The sequence below is a fragment of the Gopherus flavomarginatus genome, chromosome 7 (genome assembly GCF_025201925.1).
Source record: "Gopherus flavomarginatus isolate rGopFla2 chromosome 7, rGopFla2.mat.asm, whole genome shotgun sequence".
NCBI classification, from domain to species: Eukaryota; Metazoa; Chordata; order Testudines; family Testudinidae; genus Gopherus; species Gopherus flavomarginatus.
The window spans coordinates 22728758-22748182 of NC_066623.1; the positions used below are offsets into that span (position 1 = coordinate 22728758).

General features: G+C 41.4%; 1 protein-coding gene across 5 annotated transcripts in view; it reads left to right on the forward strand.

The window, feature by feature from the left end:
* The window catches only part of HTR4 (5-hydroxytryptamine receptor 4), a 236458-nt gene that overhangs the window by 196857 nt on the left and 20176 nt on the right, over positions 1-19425 (forward strand). Inside the window, exon 7 of one of the 5 annotated variants that reach the window (XR_007775511.1) lies at positions 8825-8884. The exons of the other annotated variants lie outside the window; for them this stretch is intronic. The gene's annotated coding sequence lies outside the window, so the exon portion shown is untranslated. The remainder of the gene's footprint in view (positions 1-8824; positions 8885-19425) is intronic. 5 annotated transcript variants of the gene reach the window in all.

Sequence of the window (19425 nt, forward strand, 5' to 3'; positions counted from 1 at the left end):
TCACCAAACTTTTCTGGACATCATCAATCTCTGTATCTCCTATTGTGATCATCCATATCATTTAAGATTGTCCATAAATAACATTTATTCATTTTTATTGTTATTATTACTATTAGTATTGCAATGGAGCCTAGAGGAATCAAGGCCCCATAGTGCTAGGCAGTATATTTCTATACTGGATAAGTAATAACAACAATAATTATCGCTAATGATGAATGAGTCCAAGCACTTCTGGCTAATATGAACACAGTAGCTGATTTAGACTCTAATTTAGACTCTGTGTTTATTCTGAGAACTAATTAACCCTTTTATTTGCTGGATGAAACTATTGTGCAGAACATCCTGGGTGAAACTCTTGTGCAGAACATCCTGTCAAACAGAGGACACAGTACAATATGTTACTGTAATTAAAGAAACAGATAACTGAGCTCGAGAAATTGCCTACAGTCATTAATTAGGATTAATTAGGCAAAATGATTTACAACTACAGAAGACAAAACTAAGGAGTGCTTTTATTGGCTAGGAGAAGCAGCTGTGACACACTGAATTCATTACTTATATATCAGGAACATGCTGTTCAGTAACACTAGAAAAGCAGCCTCATAAAATAAGTTTATTCAATGAACTGTGTTTTGCCCCAGAATACAACTACATTCTTGGTGAACTACAGATATTGTAATGATCAGTGCAGACAGGTCCTCGCTCAGTAGATGGTACTGTATCTTTAACTTAGTAATAAGTGACTGTCTTGTATGTTGTTATTTTGTTGTATCTGATCTGAGGCTTTTAGCAGGAAATTCAGTCCTGCCTGCATGTGCTAGAGTTGGTACTTGCAGTGTTCCAATAAATCTCTGTGATTTGATAAGCAAATATTAAAACACGTCTATTGAGCAGTTACATGTTAAGAGCTTGGCTATAGAGAAGATGGAAGGAGAGATGAAGAGCTCCCAAAATATAAATAAGTTTTTCTTTCTAAACCATGCTTGATGTCAGCACATAGATCAATTGGGTCCATGATTTGTCTCATCTTTTAGTTTAAAAGCAATACATTCATCTGCATAATAGAATGATTACTCATGAGGGGTCACTAATGCTGCTCAGTGATTGGAAATAGCTAGTGCATCTTGGAGCATTCAGATATGACAGACAATTATAATAATTGTCGGTGTTTCTTATTTTAGAAGAAGGGGAGTTCAAATTTGTCTCTTGCCCCACTCAGAAATACCACCACCACAAAACATTGCTCCTGGTCAAATCTGACATGCAGAATTGAAGCTAAATTTTACAAAAATGGAAAGAAAAAGTGTATACCAAAGAAAGGTTTATTTAATCCAGGATTCATAAACAACCAGCTGCTCTTCATTGTGTTCAAGTCCTGAGAGCACACTGCATCTCACAGGAGATGCTCGGCACTTAGAAGAATCAGAGCCTTTTTCCTAGCTCGTATTTTCACCAGTAGATCTCAAAGTGCTTTACAAAGAAGGTCAGTATTATTATCTCCATTTTATAGATGGGGAACCTTAGACACAGACTGGTGAAGTGACTTTGCCCAAAGTGACCCAGGAGGCCCATGGCAGAGCAATCAATAGAACCCAGGTCTTCTAAGTCCCAATCCAGTGCTCTAGGCACTAGACTATACAGCCTAGTGGTGAATTGCTTTTGCTCTTTGTAGGTTTTTTTCCCCACATACTTTCAAATGTGCAAATCTGTGTGAAATCTAATGTGCACAGACAACTGTCTGTTCATCACATAAACACAACTAGTAAGAGCTGGTGTTATGTTTATTATCAGCTGGTCTTAAAATACTTGGGTGACGTTAAACTGTGTGAAGTGTTTACAGTACGAAGATGATGACTGTAAAACACTTTAACTATTAAATCCTGGAGAGTATTTTGTTATAAGTGGCCAGTAACAATAGGAAGCTTGGAGTGTAACTCTGAGATGGCCTTGCAATATTTGTATAGCAATCCCTCCTAGTAGGTGTGGAGCAACTTCAACTCCTGTTGAAGTGAATGGGAGTTAAGAGTGATGAGCATCTCCAAGGAGGCTCTCAACACTTTGCCAGATCAGGCCCATAATGGCGAAGGCCCAGACCTAGCAAAGCACATAAACGTGCTTAACTTAAAGCATGTGAGTAATGCCATTAAAGTGAATGTTCCAACTCTTACAGTTGAGCATGTGCTCAAATGTGCTTTGCTGGATCAGGGCCTAAAACATTCCTGGAACATGCTGAGAGCAAACAGTGCTTCTCCTTCTTGGTGCAGCAAAGATAATTATGCCATCATAATTTTAATTCCCATGATTTAGTTGGGTATTTGTCCTGCTTTAAGGAGGGGGTTGGATTAGATGACCTCCTGAGGTCCCTTCTAATCCTGATATTCTATGATTCTATGGTCAATTTATTTGCTGGATTTAATATTATGCTTCTTTCTGAGCTTCTGATTTTGCAGACATAATGTGTATATATAGAATATGTATGGAAAGATAATCTCCATATTTTATCTATCTACCAGGACCGTGTTGCCTTACTAATGGTGGTTTCCTTCTGGACTGATGAAACCGATCATCCTTGTAGTGGTCAGACTGACTTCTCCCAGTAATGTATTGTTTTCACATCTGCATGGCATGCTCCAAGGCTCGCAGTTCCTGATTTCTTACTGGCAGTCTAATACTTAGTTTTAGTCGCTAAACCCACACTTTTGCAACTGTTGTTGCTCACTAGTCTAAGACCTTGTATAGTGATTTAAAATAATGGAATGCACTAAAACTCGTTTGGCTTGGAAACAGTTGAGATTCTGTGCCTGTATTCATTGTCACTGCTTAATACATCAGTATAAAATGATTGAATTATCTTAAACATTTAAGAAGTTTTTAATTTTGACAACTGAACTGCCTTTTGATGGTATCAGAGATGAGTATAGTTGAGTCCGACTGAAACCGTAAGAGGTTCTTGTGTAATTTGCAGTCAAATCATTCTTAGAATGCACTAGATACTTAGGTGCAAATCTGATTTCCAATTTCTCTTTCAAAGTAAGGCCCACTTTTCAGGGAGAATGGACTGGGCCCTTCTGCACCGTTAGGGAAATCTGTGTAATTGTAAGAATTATTTGGAAGTAGGATAATCTTCCAAAGGAAGTGGTGGAATAACTACCTTTGGAGATAATGAAGTTTGGACCAATCAGTGAAGTCTGGGATAATTAAATGACCTTACAACGGTATAAGGAAAAAGGCTAGATGCTGTACTCATGGCTTCTTCTGACCCAAAGAACTGTTTGAAATTTGTGTGTAATTGATCCTTAAAGAAGTTTATATTTCCCTCTCCTAACTGTGAACAGAGATGTTTTAACTTTGCACTGAAAAGTATGTGATTTATAGGAGGTTGGGTGACCTACCTGAGCCTCTGTAGGAAAGTGGAGCTCTTCTACTAATTCACTCTAGACTCAGGATCTAAGACCTTCTATTAAGATGCAAAGTACTTAGTGATGAATCATGTTGGCTAGTGGTTCTAATTAGCTCCCACCACAATACAAAGGAGGTGGGAGTTGTCTGTTTTGACAAGAGGGAGAATAAAGGAGCTAGAGTAGATTCCTTTAGGAACAGCCAGGCTCAGGGAAGAAGTTTAGACAGATGTTATGGTGTGTGAATGTTACTGAGGCCATGGCTACACTTACAGTTCTGCAGCGCTGGTAGTTACAGCTGTGTTCGTACAGCTGTGTAGGGCCAGCACTGCAGTGTGGCCACACTGACAGCTACCAGCGCTGCAGTGTGGCCACATTTGCAGCATTTGCAGCGCTTTTGGGAGTGGTGCATTGTGGGCAGCTATCCCAGCATTCAAGTGGCTGCAACGTGCTTTTCAAAAGAGGGGGGTGGGGTGGAATGTGACAGGGAGCGTGGAGGAGACAGACAGAATGGATTTTTGGAGTTGACACTGTTCTCAGCTCCCTTCCTTGCAAGTTCTAATGACTGGAAGACACACAGTGCCTACCTTCAATCATTTTAAAAGTTCTGACCCCCTTCCCCCACCCCTCTCTCATTCACTAAACGCAAATTATGCACTCCTAAATAGCCGTCAGACCAGATAAGCATCTGCTCAACATGGACTTCCCACTCCCCCTCTGCCGTGTGAGCGTGCTGTTTCTCTCTTCAGGCAAACAGCTGTGAACATTCCAAAGTAATTCCCCTGCCTGCCTCCGCTCGCTCAGCAAACAGGAGCTGTGTTTGTTTTTTAAATAAGCAGTTTGGCTGAACTCCGAGCTCTCCCTTTCTTCCGGTTTGTTGTGGACAGGAATTCTGGGATACCTCCTTATACCCCGGAGATCAATAAAAGCGCTGGTGGGGTCCACACTTGCTGACCAGCGCTGGATCACCAGTGCTGGAATCGCTACACCCGAGGCTTGACCGGGTGTACAGCCAGCACTGCAACCAGGGAGTTGCAGCGCTGGCCGTGCTTTGCAAGTGTGGCCACATCCTAAGTTGCAGCGCTGTAACCCCCTCACCAGCGCTGCAACTCTCTAGTGTAGCCATGGCCTGAGAAACATCATAAAGTCAGACCCCAGGAAGGGTGTAAGTTTGGCTACAAGCTCAGGGTCAGTCTGACGTGGTGAGGATTCAGCTAGGGATTCTCTAGAAGATACAGGAAATTCAGGACAAAGAATTTTAGAATTTGTACTTGATTGATGCCAGGACAGGAAAACTAATGCCTCAAACTCTCTCCCCACCCCTCACATTGTTGTGCCTTTTCTTTCTGTACACATGGGATCTAAGGAGGAGAGAGCATTAGTATTTACAGTGAACGTACAGTCTTCTCTTCTTCCTTGTCATTCCACCTTCATGTTATTTTAACTATAGTTTACTAGATGTAGAACATTTTAATTGCCTGGTCCCCTCTGCCATGTTAAGGTGAAAGACCCACCAACCCCTGTTTTCATTTATTTGCAATGCTGGAAGCCAAGAACATAAAGGGATATAATGAATTTTCCTTCTCTGTCAGCCCGCTGTCTCTCAACATCTCCAAAAGATCTCTAGTCTTCTTGCCAGTTTACACCAACTGATTTCAAAGGAGCTAGGCCAATTCACATCAGCTGATGATCTGGACCCTCCTATTTTGTTAGTTCAAAGAATCCTAGAAATTAGAGTTGGAAAGGCCAGTTAGGTCTTCCACTGCAGCTCAGTGCCAATGTAGGTTGTTCCCCTTTATACATTTTTTTTAGTGTCCAAAATGATGACGCTTCCACTATTCCCCTGGGGAATTTACTCCCCTGACTAATATTCACTTTACATTTTCTCCTCCTTATTTTAATTCCGTTACTCCTAATTCTACCTTCATGGTCTCTCTAAATAATTCCTCTCCCTTCTTGATGGTCAGATCCCACACACATTTTGTTGTCTGTTCTCATGTTCCCCCATCATCGTCCTTTATCGTGAATGACAATTGCAGAAAGTCAAGGCTGTCTATGTTATAATGTTATGCTTTAAAATTAGAAAATTTAAATTGAGAGCTGAGTGCTGATGCTGTCTACATCCTGGGAGACATTCGGGTAGGTTTCATTTAATTGTCTGCATAAACTTGATCACATCTCATAGCTAGGTGCCCAAGGACCTATCCTTTATTCCATTCTAAAATATGAGAGTTCAGATGTAAACTAAATTCTGCTCATGAATTCAGATGTAAATATTTAGATTTGGATGTTCATAAATAGCAACTGATAATACACTGGACACAAACAAAGGCTTCAAGACTTGATGAGGGCCATTGTGTGTTGGTTCAAGGAAATGAGTTTTACACCTTGCCTCTGTACTCCAGAATAAACCACACACAGTTTGCAGAAAGGGAGATCTTTGCTCTAGAATGAATCACTTCCTGTTTAGAGAGAATGGGTGTCTCTTCAATTTTCCCAGATCATCATCATCATAATCATCACCACCATCATCATCATTTATTTATTTGAATAAACATAGTGCCCAGGATCTCTAGCTATGGATCACAACCCCATTGTGCTAGGCACTTTTCAAACATAGAACAAGGCCAAGGACTGGATGTGTAAGCAGAGGACTTAGGATGAGTATCTACAAGATAATAACAGAAAAGTGTATGAAAAGAATAGCAAAAATCTTAGAATGCATTTTACTGTCACAACTAGGAACCCCACTCAAGAAACAGGGTCACATTGTGCTATGTGTTGTACCGATAAAAAAGGGGCTGCACCTCATAATGTTTTTTTTCATTTTTTTGTTTTTTTGTTTTTTATGATCCTTTGAATGGTTATTTCTAAAATAAGGGGCAAAGTTCATCTGGTATTGGCTTGACCTAGAACGGGGAACAGTAAGCATAAAGTAAGGTCTGTCTCTCCAAATAACAGACAGCTGGTTGCCCTCAAAGGTCTAAGATCACTTAGATTTGAGACTACTGAGCTAAATTGCAAAGTTCTGTTTTGACTGTCATTGATTATTGTTTCTTGCTGTCTCAGAATACAGCCAAAGCTAAATCTGAGCAAGGTTCTGTAAGCAATGGGAGAATCATTAAGCTGTCCGACTAAGACAGGGAATGAAGGCATGTCTATTCTACAGCAGTGCGGCTGTGTTGCTGCAGCGCTGTAGTATAGACACTTCCTAAATCAATGGAAAGGGTTCTTCTGTTATTGTAGTTAATCCACCTCTCTGAGAGGCAGTAGCTAGGTCAACAGAATGATTTTTCCATTGACATAGCCACATCTACACTTGGGTCAGATCAACCTAACTACATTGTCCAGGGAGCAACATTTTTCACATCCCTGAGTGATGTAGCTAGGTTCACCTAAGTTTTAGGTGTAGACCAGGCTTAGAGAGAGGATTGTCTTCTCTCAGAGGCAGAAAATACAGAAACCCTAAGAAAATCGAAGAACAGGATATTGCTTCCCGAAGCAATTCTACCTTATTTGGTTTCTTGTTAACTTGAAATTATAAAATGACACATAAACCAACAGGCCACTGAGGGTGGGGGAGGGGGGAGGCTGCTGTTTTTGTCTTGCTTGGATCAATCCTCATACATGTAGAAAGACTTCATCTCTAAAGGATGTCATGAAATGTCAACATTTATATTGCTATAATACCCTGCATTTGCACTCACACATACAAATATTGCTTTAAAGTTCATATTCACACCAGAGCATGCTGAGCTTTGAGATAGTCCAATAAATCTTATTCTGAGACTTAGAAAAAATAAACTCTGATTGGTTTGGTGAAGGTCTTCAAATAACATACAGCACAGTAAAGTCCCAAGCAGTCATCTGCAACAGAGTGATTCATTAATTGGCGGGGACAGAGGAATCACCGTCATAGAAGCACAGCGTAGGGAAAATTATTTGGACTTTAGGAATCAAACTGTGAAGTCAAGTATCCTTTCAATGCACTTTTCTAACTCCCTTTAGTATTAAAAGGTAAAAGAATACAACCAGGAAGTTCTAGGTCCAAAAATGTAGTCTTTTCACAGGTTTTACAAAGCCTAATGTGAATCCTCTGGAAATGTTTTCAGGATTATATTTTATTGCAGTGGTTACACTTTGTTTTTATTCTAACCATACTGCCAATTTGGAAGCCCAAAGTCTGTAATAGCACATGAGTTCCAGTTAGGGAATTTGACCACAACAGAAGGACAGATCTCAGTCGATGAAACTTTGTGTAGGCCCATTGACTTCAATGGAACTATACTGATGTACACCAGCTGAGGATCAGGCCCGGAAAGTGAAACTAACCAATCCAGTTTCACTGCTCAGACTGAAGGAAATGCAAATAATAAGTAATAAAAACAGTATAAACTGATGAAAAATCAATTAGATTTTTTTAAAAAAAATTGTCTAGGTTTAACTAAATTGCTACTAGCAATGTGATTGATAAGGAATTTCTTTTAAATATATCATTTTTATCCTGACAGTGCTTTTCAAAATGGAAGTTTCATGCATGGATCAAAGGGAAAATTCACCCCTTAGAGTTTACATGAAACCCACACTACTAATCTAGTTTTAATTTTAAAAAGACGTTATTCAAGCATTTATATCTTGTCCTTAAATTCACACTACTTTTTTCTTTGTAGAAAAATTTGCACTTCTGCCTCACAATGATTATTGATTTATTACAAAGTAGGGCTGATCAAACAGAATTTGCCAAATGCAAATTTGGTGAATTTGGGCTTATTTGTTGCATCTTAAAGTATTTACAGAATACTATTAATTGAGAATCTATTTGGTATTTTAAAATATCCCATGAATATAACAGGCACATGAATGACAATCCTCTGGATTATTCATTAACTATTTGATCTTAAAATTCAGTATTCAGACTTCAATACCCAAGTTGCAAGTGGGTTGTTCTCTGTCATATGGACATTACTCATATAACTGATATGTTACTTAAATAGGGCTGAAAATATGTATTTGCCTGAATCATTCAGGCTAGTTCTAAAGCTTTATGAATGCCAATGGGCTAACTATGATTGAGTCAATCAGAGACCAAATATTTATGAAGTATTGGGGAATTTTTTTCTCCTGTGTTTGATCAGCACCGTTGCAGAGTTTTCTGCTTCTCTCCCTCTCTGCATGTGGTGTTGCTACAGAACCATAGAATTCACTTTAGAGGACTAGAATCACTGATTGCCTAGGGCAGAGTGCTGATGTAGGGAGCACATTCTCTGCTACTTCTGATGGCTGCGAATCCGGGAGCTGCTGCTTTTGAGTTAAGCAAGTAATTTCTACTGTGGTAATTGTTAGAATCTGGCCTTTGAATCCAATGAGACTCCGCTGTGTTGTTTTTCCTGATTCTGTTGAGCCCTTCAATTTTCTCTTGCTTCCAGGATTTACTGAGCTCCAGCATGATCCTCATCCTGGCCCTTTCATCCTTCCCTGATGACCAGGTAACTCACTCAGTTTAGATCTAGATTCATCTGTTTCCGGAAAAAACCTACTCTCCTGTGCATGCACTCGCTCCCTCGTTGTAAATCACTGACATCAGAATGAAGCTTACAAACTATGCCCAGCTGTTTGCTTTGCTGTTTGTGGGGCTCTGTGACACACCCTCTGACATATAGCACCCCACACATTTATGCCCTAACAGATTTGGAAGCTTGTCTCTTTCGCTTTAGTAATCTAATAGTCACTTCATTCTCAGGTGATTTCAGTTGCACTTGTAACAGTTTACTCTGTAAGGGTGAAATCCTAGCTCCGTTGAAGTCAGTGGGAATTTTGTCCTTAGTCTGTTAAGTGGGGCCCAGTCCTGTAAGCGCTGAGCCCCAGGTCAGTACATTTCTCATTTTAAATAATTTGCTTAGGAAACCTTTCAAATGTTGTCATTTAGCATAAAGCAAAGCATAGTTTTGAGTGAATGCTCATTAGACACTGCCAAATGCATTCATTTGGCAGGTACTCATCTTTAATAACTTTTACTGTGCAAGCTGCAGAGTAAAGTAATAGAATTTAAACAAAGCCATGGTTTCTAAATGAAGATATATTATATGGGCATCCTCTACTTTTTTGGTGAAGTCTCAGATTTGTAGCAAAGGTGTATGTGCATATAAATGAACACTTTACCTGTGAATGCAATAATGGTAACTCTGTCATTTCCTGTGACCAGCTGGATGTCTAGCTACACAAGCAATTACCTTGGCTTGCACATGTAGTTGCGATAATGGGCACACATTTCTTCATATGCATTTCTAATGACCTGAGAATAGATATATAGATATATATCAGGGGTAGGCAACCTATGGCACATGTGCCAAAGGCAGCATGCAAGCTGATTTTCAGTGGCACTCACACTGCCTGGGTCCTAGCCACCAGTCCAGGGGGTTCTGCATTTTAATTTAATTTTAAATGAAGCTTCTTAAACATTTTAAAAACCTTATTTACTTTACATACAACAATAGTTTAGTTATATATTATAGACTTATAGAAAGAGACCTTCTTAAAACATTAAAATGTATTACTGGCACGCAAAATCTTAAATTAGAGTGAATAAATGAAGACTCGGCACACCACTTCTGAAAGGTTGCCGACCCTGATATATATTTAAGGCTAGCTTTTTTTTTTAAACCCAGAGAATTAAATTCTATTGAAACCTATAATAAATAATAATCATGTTGCCTGCTTCAACAGAGGTCACACAGTGTTTCTTTGATCCTGAGATAGCTACGTAGCTAATCACCATAATTTAAACTGCAGAAGGAGGCATTGTCTAATGGGCATTATTTACAAAACAAGTGTACTGCAGGATATTAAACAGACACTCAATTTAAAGTTGCTGGTAATGTTAAACCTCATGCCTTTGGCCGTAATTTACTACATTCGGGGCTGGTGCAAGGATGTTTCGCGCCCTAGGCAAAACTTCTATCTTGTGCCCCCCCCCAAAGCAGCTCGCGTCATCCGCCCTGAGGCACCCAACCCCCACCCTCTGCCCCTGAGGCATGCCCCCCCACCCCAGCTCACCCCTGCTCCGCACACGAGCACGAGCACCCCGAGCATGCCGTGGCATCAGAGCTCCAGGTGCTAAATGAAAGGACTTCAGGAACCTTTGACTTCCGTATGGAAAGGAGACTTTCTGGAGAAAGAGGGTCATGCCAGAGCAGGGAAGGGAGATGACTTTGTTGGGGATTGGTGTATGTGTTCCTCTCAGCTGGTTGCCAGACATTCTGAATGGGCCTAGTTACCTCATCCCCTGGCCAGAATCAATGCACTGACCAATGCAACCAAGACTCTTACAGAGTGAATTGCAGTCTGCAGGCAACATGTGCAATAGTGGATCTGAAAATGGCCTGCCCCACTGCTCTTTTTTCTCACCAGACCCCCAGAGGATAAACAGAGCTCTGTGACTGTGCTGTCCATTCCCTTGGAGCCCCCGACTGGCTGTCCCTCACTCCCGTGCAGCTTGTCCTCAGTCTGTCTCTCTCACTGCTCCCCAGTTGAGGAGAAGTCCTTCAGTTCTGACTGATTCAGGTAGTCTGTGCGTGACATTAACAGGTCTCTACTGGATACTTTCTAAAGAGGGGGAGCTCTTTTTGCTATGGTATTTGGAGCCAGAACCAGCTCCTGCTAGAAAGATTTGGGGGCAGTTTTTTTTCCTGGGTTAGTGTCACAAATAAAAGTGTATTTATGTGAACCCCCTGACCTTGTTGGGAAAAACTGGTGAGACTGACACATAGCAATTGCCTGGGCTTCTTGCTAGGAGATGCTCTAGAGCAGTGTTACGAGGACTAGGAGAGCTGTATTCAGATAAGGGGCCATCACACCAGGATGTTTGGGAGTGTATATATTTAACACAACATGTCTAGACTTAGCCACTGAATCATATGAAAATGAATGGCAGGGGGGATGTTACATCCCAGCACACAGTGACAAATATTTAGCCACCTGTATCACTTCCTATTGCTCCCCACTGCATCCTTGAAGGGCAGCTAGTGCACAGTTTGCCATTAACTTGCCAGTGAATGAATGAGAGAAATAATCTGGTGAGAGGATCCTCCCTGGAAGGTCAATATGTCAAAACTTGGGCACTAAAAACATACTTATTCATTGTTTTATTTTGGTATTATGTTTAATTAAGCGAAAGATGAGGATCAGCTATCAGGGAAAGGGATGTGTATATGGGGGTAGGGGACCAGACACGGTAAGAGAGATCACTTGGGCTACCATCCCTTTGGGGATTGGGGGAAACACTATATTAGGCTCATCTTCTATAAGGGTCTCATTTATATTTGAGGTTAGGCCCATGCTTAGGCTAGAGCTGGTCAACATTTTTTATTCAAAACACTTCTCAATTTTGTGTGTGTGTCAAAATGGAAAATTCCCTCTGAAATGTCTGATTTTAACAAAACAAATGTTCTGTTTCTGTCAAAAAAAAAAACTTTTACAATTCATTTTTTTATGAAACTCCAAAAACTTTTGAATAAAAAAAATCAGTTTTTGTTTTTATCATTTTTTTTGCAAGAATAAAAAAAATATTTCCCAAACAGCTCAAGCTTAACTGTCTTCTTGGACAGGGCCCTAAGTAACCAGAGTTCCAGGCACTGTGGGCATAGTACTGGCCTTCATGGTCTGAGTCTCTGGGAAGCCAACTATTTTGGAATGCAATGTTTCCATTCCATGAGGAATCAACATCAGTTGTTTTTGTCACCACTTAAATGCTTTTAGAAATGGACTATATTTTTTTCAAGCAGATGAAAGATCTAATGATGGTAGTTGCAAGCTCCCCTGTTATGAAGAACATTCATAGTCTTCTATCTGAATTTTCTTCCTGGTTCTTCCTTATATTTTAGTAATTAAAACATCTTGTTACAAGAAACCTACTGTGAACTATCCCACATGTGTGGATAGCAATAAATCCTTCATAATGGGATGCTGTGTATTTCTAACATTGCTGAGCACTACCGAGGACCTAATTACTCTGCTAATTATCATACCTGCTATGTGTGCTGTGCTAATTATGGTGCAAAAATGAACTATAGACTAAATGCACAGGTAATCACAGTAGACAATGTAACTCCAAATTTAATGCTAATGAGGGAGAAATGTAAATGTAAAAGGAGGAGGAGAATGGGTTTGGATCCTGTAGTGTGTAGATTAGATGGCCCCTTCCCCTTCCCCCCAACATTTCAACTCTCCCTGGTGTGAATAATGATAAAATGGCTTTAGATCCCTGAACACTAGTATTTCTTTCAGTGATGTCAGGGCCATAATAGTAGTGCAGGGTCTGATTGCCTTACTTCTATGAACACATTAAATATCATAACAGAAAAAGGACATTGCAGAAAGGAAGAGCTTTGGCATATCTGAAGTAGGAAAAGTCACCTTCTCTTGATTGACTTCATCCTCTGGATCTTCTTTTTTCTACTATCTCTCTGTGCCATACCCAGGATCGTAGTCCCTAAGTTCCATGACTTATTGCTAAAGTGGACAGGAATAGCCTGAGATGGAAAATGGGGGCATATGATAGCCATGTGTGAGTGAAGGTCTGAAGGGTATAAACACCTGAGGAGGGTACAGAACTGGCCAGTCCGGACCAGGGAACCTAACTTGGAGTAATGGGGATGGAAAGAGCTCAGGGATATTTAAGATGATGAGCAGGATAAGTTTCTCAGCAGTGACATCCATTAGCATAGGATATCAGAGTTGGAAGGGACCTCAGGAGGTCATCTAGTCCAACCCCCTGCTCAAAGCAGGACCAATCCCCAACTAGATCATACCAGCCAGGGCTTTGTCAAGTCTGACCTTAAAAACCACTAAAGAAGGAGATTCAACCACCTCCCTAGGTAACCTGTTCCAGTGCTTCACCACCCTTCTAGTGAAAAAGTTTTTCCTCATATCCAACCTAAATCTCCCCCCACTGCAACTTGATACCATTACTCCTTGTTCTGTCATCTGGTACCACTGAGAACAGTTTAGATCCATTCTCTTTGGAACCCCCTTTCAGGTAGTTGAAAGCAGCTACCAAATCCTCCCCTCATTCTTCTCTTCTGCAGACTTAACAATCGCAGTTCCCTCAGCCTCTCCTCATAAGTCATGTGCTCCAGCCCTCTAATCATTTTTGTTGCCCTCTGCTGGACTCTTTCCAATTTTTCCATATCCTTCTTGTAGCGTGGGACCCAGAACTGGACACAGTACACCAGATGAGGCCTCACCAATGTCAAATAGAGGGGAATGATCACGTCCCTCAATCTGCTGGCAATGCCCCTGCTTATACAGCCCAAAATGCCATTAGCCTTCTTGGCAACAAGGGCACACTGTTGACTCATATCCAGCTTCTCATCCACTGTAACCCTAGGTTCTTTTCTGCAGAACTGCTGCCTAGCCATTCTGTCCCTAGTTTGTAGCAGTGCATGGGATTCTTCTGCCCTAAGCAGGGCCATTGCAATCCATTAGGCGACCTAAGTGGTTGTCTAGGGTGCTAATATTTGGGGGGCGGCAGCCACAGCAGCCTGATCTTTGGCTGCCCTGGTCATCGGCAGTATTTTGGGGGCGGGATCTTCCACCGCTTCTGTCAGGGGCAGCATTTTGGGGGCAGAAACTTCCACCGCCTAGGGCACCAAAAAAGCTGGTGGTGCTCCTGGCCCTCAGTGCAGGACTCTGCACTTGTCCTTGTTGAACCTCATCAGATTTCTTTTGGCCCAATCCTCTAATTTGTTTAGGTTCCTCTGTATCTTAATCCTACCCTCCAGTGTATCTACCACTCCTCTCAGTTTAGTGTCATCTGCAAACTTGCTGAGAGTGCAGTCCACACCATCCTCCAGTTCATTAATGAAGCTATTGAACAAAACCGGCCCCAGGACTGACCCTTGAGGCACTCCGCTTGATACTGGCTGCCAACTAGACATGGAGCCATTGATCATTACCCATTGAGCCTGACGACTAGCCAGCTTTCTATCTACCTTATAGTCCATTCATCCAACCCATATTTCTCTAACTTGCTGGCAAGAATACTGTGGGAAACCGTATCAAAAGCTTTGCTAAAGTCAAGGAATAACATGTCCACTACTTTCCCCTCATCCACAGAGCCAGTTGTCTCGTCATAGAAGGCAATTAGGTTAGTCAGGCATGACTTTCCTCTCCTCTAAGTGCTTCAGAATTGATTCCTTCAGGACCTGCTCCATGATTTTTCCAGAGACTGAGATGAGGCTGACTGGCCTGTAGTTCCCTGGATCCTCCCTCTTCCCTTTATAAAAGATAGGCACTACATTAGCCTTTTTCCAGTCATCTGGGACCTCCCCCGATTGCCATGAGTTTTCAAAGATAATGACCAATGGCTCTGCAATCACATCCACCAACTCCTTTAGCACCCTTAGATGCAGCGCATCCAGCCCCATGGACTTGTGCTCATCCAGCTTTTCTAAATAGTCCTGAATCACTTCTTTCTCTGCAGAGGGCTGGTCACCTCCTCCCCATGCTGTGCTGCCCAATGCAGAAGTCTGGGACCTGACCTTGTTCTTGAAGACAGAAACAGAAAATGCATTGAGTACATTAGCTTTTTCTACATCCTCTGTCTCATTCAGTAAGGGGCCCACACTTTGCTTGACCTTCTTCTTGTTGCTAACATACCTGAAGAAACTCTGCTAGCTGCAACTCCAAGTGTGAGTGTTTGGTCTTCCTGATTTCACTCCTACATGCCTGAGCAATATTTGTATACTCCTCCCTGGCCATTTGTCCAATTTTCCACTTCTTGTAAGCTTCTTTTTTGTGTTTAAGATCAACAAGGATTTCACTGTTAAGCCAAAGCTGGTCGCCTGCCATATTTACTATTCTTTCTACACATCGGGATGGTGTGTTCCTGCAACCTGAATAAGGATTCTTTAAAATACAGCCAGCTCTCCTGGACTTCTTTTCCCTTCATGTAATTCTCCCAGGGGATCCTGCCCATCAGTTCCCTGAAGGAGTCAAAGTCTGCTTTTCTGAAGTCCATATGGAATAGTCTCTCAAGTGGAGTACCACTACATGGGACATCTGAAATTAGACTGGACAAAGCAATGGAAAGTGTGCTTTCGGGAACAATCCAGCATTGGCAGAGAGATGACTTGGATGAATTAATAGGTCTTTACCATCTCTAATGTCTAAGATGAGGAACGTATGAGTCAGAGAAGGAGTGAGTTAGGGAAGGGTTCTCTTCACTGAGAATGATTATGCTCCTGAGTGCTGTTCAGCAGGATTTACTTCTGACAAAAATCACCAATCATTCCATCTCATCCAACTACCCCCTACTGCTCTCTGAGGCCACGTCCAGACTAGGGTATTAAAATCGATTTTAGATACGCAACTTCAGCTACGTGAATAACGTAGCTGAAGTCGAATTTCTAAAATCGAGGTACTCACCCGTCCAGACGGCGCGGCATCGATGTCCGTGGCTCTCCATGTCGATTCCGCGATATATCGATCCCCGAGCAATCGATTTTAACCCGCCGATGCCGCGTGTTAGTTTGGACGTGGGCTGAGAGGAGATATGAGGCTCTGCAGTTGTACCCACTGGGATCCTCTGAGCAGCTGTGAACAAAAAGCAAAATCCCCAATTAAAATATTAACATGTTTTAAAAAATGTATATATTTCAACACAATGTAACCTGGTATTTTATCATATTGGTACTTGGACACCGTGGTGATGGGCTCTTTATAAATACAAAGAGAACAATGATTGATTAGGTAAGGGGTTCTCCATCATCATTTCTCAGCCTGTATAGAGATTTGTCTTTCAGGTGCTTAGCACAAGAAATCCACTCAGCCTCCATCTGCAACTCACAGAGCAATAGTCCAATAGCTGAGGGGTACTGAGCCACCATCATCACTGTAAATGGAGGTGGAGAATTCAGGCTGAATTAGCTGATTAAGGTTCCAAGCTAGACTCTAGAGTATGGTGCATAGTGAACTGCAAGGAGTAAGTCTCAAAGGCCCAGATCGGCAAAGGTATTTAGGCTCCTAATTCCCATTGATTTCAATGGGCGTTAGGACCTTAAATACCTTTCAGGATCTAGGCCAAAATGTTCAGAGGTTGTGTTCATGTAAACACCCAAATTCTGAAGTTTTTTTGGAACTCTTTAGCATCTCAAGTCTGTAGGATTTGTCTGGGAGCTTCCTCCTTTCATCTATGAAGAGGTGAGAGATAAATTGTTAGTTATTGTCAAGAGAGGTGTGCGGTGAATGTATTAACGATGTGCTGGAGGAACACAGCATCTATTGTTCTCAGGGGAATCAAAACTGTCATTAGGAAAATGAGGCAGATTACTTTTAAAGTAGCTGGTGAAAGCTGCCGCGTTTGCTAGCTCTGTAAGATGTAGTCATCTGCTCAGGCACAGAATAGGAACATGGGAGTCACCATAACAGATCAGACTAATGGGCTATCTAAGCACAGGGACAATAGCAGCAAAAGCTTCCAACGTTCCTTTCTTCTACCTCTGAAGGACCGTGTTTTGGTGCTGAGCCTTCATCCTCATCAAGTCATTGTTCTCTCTGTGGCTGACAACAAGGCAGGCAATTATGACAACAGTGATAGTGCATTTTGGGATGTGGACACCTCTCTGTTTAGGACACAACTGTACTTCAGTGGCTCATTTGACAAAGACCACCAAACCAAGCCATCAATGGCTAATTGCTTTCAGTCGTGGCGCTGACCTGGGCTGGATTCAAACAAGTGCTCTAGAGGAAAAAAGCTCTGCACCCCACAACCACCCTCCTGAGTGCTCTCTCCCCTGGATAATGCGGATTTAAATTTTGAACTAACAGTATTTTAATATGTTCCGTGGCCTATTACAGAGAGAGATTATTTGCATACAATGAGAGCAGACATGCAGATGTACAAGCCACACATGCACACAGGCTTGATTTGAGAGTTCAGATCTCTTCTAGGTCACAAGAAAAAGCGAATTTACTGCTGTCATCTGAAATCAAACCAGGCCTACCTTAGCAATGTCACATCTAGCAGTCAATCACTGATCAACAAGGAATGGACTTTGAAGGCCCAGTCCACTGCTTCTTGAAGCCAATGGAAAAACTCCATTTGTCTTCAACAAGGGAAGGGTCGAGGTCTAAGGCCATAGAACCCTGTATTTGGCGTGTCTTCACATCTTGTGAGGTCTGAAACAACTGACATTCTGAAGGCTTCTTGGTGATGGAGGGAATGTGAAATGCTGTTACCGGCAAATGGGCTGGCAGCTGGAGAGTGCTGCTGTTGCATTGAGAGCACCTACCATTGCGATTTGTGCTCAGCAGGAGGGTGTAGATTTAAAATGAGTCTGGTTTATAAGTAGTGCTGTGTTTGATACCTGCAGTGTGACTATTATAGTGTGGAATGGGATCCAGCATTTGATGAGGCAAAGAGAGAGAGAGAGAGTATATGTGTTTGAGAGAGAGAGAGACAGAGAGAGGTGTTTATTGCCTTGCTAGCCAATAAAGCAAATTAGAACTGAACCAAGCATTTGATTTTCATTGCTGCTATATACATATTCCATGCAAGAGCTTATTGCCTCTCTCCCCAAAACTTTGACCTTTGGAAGAACTTGTTGGCTATAATTCATGCTGAAATCTTTGCTCTGAAAGACAGCCATAATTCCATAGTTATTTCCATTTATTGAAAAAAAAAGAATCACTGCTAGATGAAACAGATTAAATGTACAGTCTAAATACTGAGACTTTATATATACATCTGCAATCATCTCTACATTCCCATTTAGCAAATTTTCAACACTTCAGAAACTTCAGTAATCTAGATGCAAGTATTTCCTATTCTATGATGATAAGGAGGAAAATGAGAAACATAACTATGAGGAAGATGCCCTTAGATAACTGCAGCAAAGGCCTTTTGCACAAATATAATCTAATACCAGTTCCTTATCTAGTTGGAAACATATACTTGACTTTACAAATGAAGGCAGGAGGAATTTTAGCAAATAATAGTAGAGTGATTGGAATTTTAAAAATTACTTAATACAGCCTGACTGTACTGTACTGAAGGGTATTTTAGCCTAGTCCCATCTTACATGAGCAAAACATTTTAAAGTAAACTACATATGTTATTTGGAATAAACTATTATATTAATTCTTTTTTCTTACAATAGCACCTCAATACCCCAACCAAGACAATATCCAAATTGTGCTTTACTTTACATACAGGTGGCAAGAGACAGCCTCTAGCCCTAAGAGCTTACAATCTCAAAAGGCAAGATGGACAAAGGAAGTATTAATTTCCCAATTTTATAGATGAAGAACTGAGGCACAGAGAAATTAAGTAACTTGCCAAAGGTCACACAGAAAATCTGGCAGATCTCAGAACTGAACCAAGTTCCCTTAAAGTCCAGAACAGTGTCTTAACTCCAAGATCATCTTCTCTTAACAAATTCTTTAAAGAAATCATTTAAGAGCTCAGCTGTTCTCTATTCTATTAGTGCATAGTCAGTATTTGTAAATAGGGTTAAGATCAGATAGTTTTAGTCTCATGCTTTTCTCTTCTTCTTCTACACTTCCATGGTGTATAAAACATACAATTGCCTTCCTAGAAGGTTATTATTCAGCTTGACTATTCTGAGTGGAACCAGACTTTATAGCATCGTGCATGAGGATCTGGGCTGCTGAGCAGAGATAATGGAATGCAGAGCCTTTGCCCTCTCAGTCCTGTCTGTAGTGATTGTAAGTCACTGCCACCGTCTTGACCCACATGAAATGCATCGGTTGTCTCAAACTAGTTTCCTGTTTTTGATAAATCTCTCTCTCTCCTGGGGTCTGTGGCAGGGGGACAGCAGTGCCTAGCAGTCTCCGTTGAGAGGCCAAGCTGGACTGTCCACACTCATAGAAATGATCTGTGTCAGGTTTGAAGCACATTGGAGAGAGGCAGTACAGGCAAACTTGCACTATTGCTGACCATGCTGTACCTCTCCAGTGGATAAATAAAGAACTTCAGTCTCTGAGGTTCACAATCCAGCTCACTCCTCCC